Source organism: Pteronotus mesoamericanus, unplaced genomic scaffold (assembly GCF_021234165.1).
Source record: "Pteronotus mesoamericanus isolate MK-2021 breed Mesoamerican mustached bat unplaced genomic scaffold, CSHL_Meso_final scaffold_165, whole genome shotgun sequence".
NCBI classification, from domain to species: Eukaryota; Metazoa; Chordata; class Mammalia; order Chiroptera; family Mormoopidae; genus Pteronotus; species Pteronotus mesoamericanus.
This window is the reverse complement of record NW_026555307.1, coordinates 6,243,019-6,247,128: the sequence shown is the minus strand read 5'-3', so window position 1 is coordinate 6,247,128 and position 4,110 is coordinate 6,243,019. Positions and strand designations below refer to the sequence as shown.

The following is a 4,110-nucleotide window of genomic DNA, read 5'->3' as shown; positions in this document are numbered from 1 at the left end:
TCCAACCCCCACTCCCAAAGACAATCCCCATCCCATTGTCCTTGTCCATGCGTCCTTTGTACATGTTCCTTGACTTGACCCTTCCTCTTCTTTCCTCCATTATCTCTCTTGCTCCCCCCCCCTTGAAGTCACTGTTAGTTCTTTATTTCCATGTCATTGGTTCATTTTTGCTCATTTGTTTTTTTGATTAAGTTCCACTATAGGTGAGATCATATGGTATTTGTCTTTCACTGCCTGGCTTATTTCACTTAGCATAATACTCTTGAGTTCCACCCATGCTGTCACGAAGGGTAGGAGTTCCTTCTTTCTTTCTGCTGTGTAGTATTCCACTGTGTAAATGTACTGCAGTTTTTTGATCCACTCATTTACCGATGGGCACTTAGGCTATATTCAGCTCTTGGGTATTGTACACTGCTATGAACATAGGGGTGCATAAATTCTTTTGAATTGGTGTTTCAGAATTCTTAGGGTATAATCCCAGCAGTAGAAGTAGAATTGCTGGGTCAAAAGGCATTTCCATATTTAGTTTTCTGAGTAAGTTCCATACTGTTTTCCACAGTGGCTGCACCAGTCTGCATTCCTACCAACAGTGCACTAGGGCTCACCCTCTTTGATTCTTACTCAAGACATTCACTCTAAACCGCTTTACAGTGTGGAATGAGTTTCTTATCCGGTGTTCCTTGCTGTAGTCCAATAACCAGTTACCCCACATATACTCAGGGGAGAGGACCTTGGACAGTTTGTGGTGAAGCAGATATCTGTTTAGATGGCTCTAGTCATGCCACACAATAACAATGTGATTGGCTTGGTCAACCATCATCGCCTTGTGGCAGGTCTTGGTGAGTCTGTAAACCTCCATCACTGACCCCCCAAATAGGGCCTTTGTGTAATAAAAGTCCCCCTCATCTTCAGGAATATGGGCTTGTTAATGAGGCCTGCATTCATAGGGAAAGTTGTTTCAACTGAGCCAATAGAAGCCAAGATGGAGGGTGCCCAACAAGGAGGACAGGATCTCTACACCCACATGGTTGCTGAACTTCAGGTCCACATCCACAAGATAATCTACCTCCCGGTGGAAGCGCTGCTCAGAGAAATTGTTGATCATCGCCATATGGTGCATGGAAATGTCTTGCCAGTGAGTATAGCTCTGGACCTTGAGGATGATGATCTGACTTCCTTTTTGAAGGTGGAAATGAGGCACATGATCTGGCCAGTAAGTGAAGATGTAGTAGTTCACCCTGTGTCCCACCATGAAGTACATCTCTGTGGTCTCCAGGAACAGTTTTAGGAAGATAATGTATGATTTTATGCCAAAAACCCAGTCAATACAATAATGGTGTTCTGGAGCTGCAACTGCTTGTTCAGGATGTCAATGTTGAAAGTCCCCTCCCACATGATGGGAACAAGTGAAGGGGTCATGACAAGGACATCTTTCCTAGAGGGCATTAGCACATCTGGCTGAGGATACACGATCCTTGGTAATTCTACACCTTGCAGGTTGTGGCATTTTCTAACAGTCATGCTGGCCCCAACCTGGATGATTTCCACCCTCTCTCTTTTTGGGTTCATGTAACAATAGCCAAAGAAGGCCATGATGAGACCTATTAGAAAAAATAAAGGTCACTCAATGAAGCAAATAACATTTTGGGTTTTGTGGCAATGTCTTCACAAGCTTGGCCAGGGCTCCACTTCTGACTGTTGCAGCCTGGATCTCCTAGAGGTGCTAAGCATCTGCTCCTCCTTGACCTTTCACTCACAGCAACTTCTCCTGGGCAAAGTGAGGCAGAATGCATGGATGATGGAGGTGCTCACATCCCCTGTTCCTTGTGAGATCCTACCTCCATCCAGGGGGCATCTGGGTGCTGGATCTTCAGGGCCACTGAGCTGAGTAAAACTCCTATACTGGAAGAACCTCAAAAAATTCAGTTCTGAATTGATGTCATGTCAAAGTAATCAGGTGGTAGGGCTTAGTAAACTGGCTGCTAGGACTTCTTCTTCGGTATGTAAGAGAGAAGTCAGGGATCCTGAAACATGCAGGAGACTGGCTCAAGGGAGGCCACTGAGCAAGTCAAGACAGAGATTGTGATGAAAGCAGAGAAAAGCAGCAGGCAACAGAGCCTGACCAGAGGCTTAAAGGGCTTGTGCTCTGGCCTTCCCCTGACACTTACTAACTGGGAGCTAGGAACAAAACTTTCTGAAAAATCAGTAAAGTTAAGGTCAGATTGTCTTCAAGGTCATACTGTACAGGATAACATGGGCCAACTTTCAGGAGCCATGATTTGGTGACCAAGGTGGAAGAGTCTGACTATCTAGAGATTAAGGATTGTTTTCCTTTATTCCTCTGATAATCACATACAGTTTCATTGAGCATTTACTTTGCAGATACCAGAATTTACAGTGTGGTTAATATTAAGCTGCTAAACTTCATGTACATTACATTGCTGACTCCTCGCAACAAGCCTGGGGATGATGGATGCTACATGATCCTCATGGTCTAGATGGGAAACAAGCTCAGAGAGATAGGTGACTGGCTCATGACCACATGGCTAACTGGTAAGTACTTACGCCAACTAAGGAGCCAGACTCCAGAATATCCTGTATTGTGTCCCTCTGTCTACATGTTCCTTCTTCTAGGTTTCCATTATTGGGTTCTTTTTTGAGTCAGATTCTTTTGGTTTTCTTCCTTAGTTTTCATATGTCAGCTCTCCCTTGAACAGAGAGGCCTCAAGACAATGAGGAGAAGTTGAGCCTGTGCCCTTTGTTGACTCTGGGCTTATCATATTCTGTTTCATACCACTCCTCCATCTCCTTTTCTAGGCAGTTCCAAAGAGGAAACATGAAGCCTCAGACAGAGATTCTTCCTGCCACACTATGGGACAAACAGCAAGTTAAAAAAAGGGTACTGTGGCAGGTAAGGCTCACCTGCCACCTGTACCATGAGGTGGGCTGGTGTTCTCATACTACTCTGTGACACTTTGCTCCTGCCTTCATGCAGAAGTGTGTGACTGGAGACATGGCTTATTCAGGGCTTATAAAGTCTTCTCAGAACCATTCTGAGCATGTTGGGAGTGAAAAGGGAAGAATGCTCTGACAAGTCTTTTAATGAAGTCATCTTCTCTTTGTGGTTTGAATTGTGACATTTGACTAGCTGTGCATAAAGATGTTAGCATAATCTTGATTGTCACCCCTGATCAATATTACTAATGTTGTGGCAAAATATCAAGACAACTATGTGCTGCTGTAAATGCCACAAAACTGAAGAACAGCTTTGACAATAAATTGACACTAGAGGATAAGGAGCAGGAACTCAAAGTGCTTGTGGTCCAGCTGTGTATGCCCGTGGCTCTGGTGCCTGGCTGGGGAGTCTGCTCATCCCAGGGCAGTGGAGGAGGGAATCCATTGCCCTGTCTGCTATGGCACTTCGTGGGGAATCTTGCAGGTTAAAGAGCCTTACAGGATGAAGAGGTAGGGAGGATAGGGCAGACGGCAGTGATGTAGGGAACGACCAGGAATAGAGACTCAGTGTAGCCTTTGACTAGTTGAGAAGGCCCTCACTCCTCAGCTCTGCCAGGCCACTAGCCTGAGAGCCTCTGGACTCTCCAGTCTCCATGGCACTGACTAGCCTGTGTGTCAGGACCTGGGCTCTTGCCTCACTGACTCCAGCCTCTCCAATACAAGTGCCTGGGTCCTCTTTAAGCCATTAATACTGGCCACTTCCATTGTGTAAACACCCATTTCTTTATTCTAGCACTCAAAGCTCTTTGCCCCATAACTGCTTCAAACTTATTTTTTTCCCCCATGGAATACAGAAGGTAGTTCTGTGGTTTGCATACTAGGAAAATAGGCATTCTCCAAAAGGGGCCCTGCTCCCAAGACCTATTGTGCCCCAGAAGAAGAATTAGAGTGAATCATCTCTCAACTGCTCCCATAGCTAGCGGGGACAAGGCCCTGTTTTAACTACTAGATCCTGTAAGAGTAACAGGAGGAAGCTGACTCAGAAAAATTAATTCCTGTAGATTCACTGCAGCCCCCAACCTTTCCCGGGTGCCTACAGTTCCATCTGGAATACTGGCAAGACCTCCTCAGAAGCTTCATTTTGTTCTGCCCCAG

At 45.5% G+C, this 4,110-nt stretch overlaps 1 pseudogene; it reads right to left on the bottom strand.

Annotated features, from left to right (window-relative positions):
- Positions 1-601: 601 nt before the first annotated feature.
- Positions 602-3,720, bottom strand: LOC129083023 (histo-blood group ABO system transferase-like; annotated as a pseudogene).
- Between the last annotated feature and the right edge of the window lie 390 nt (positions 3,721-4,110).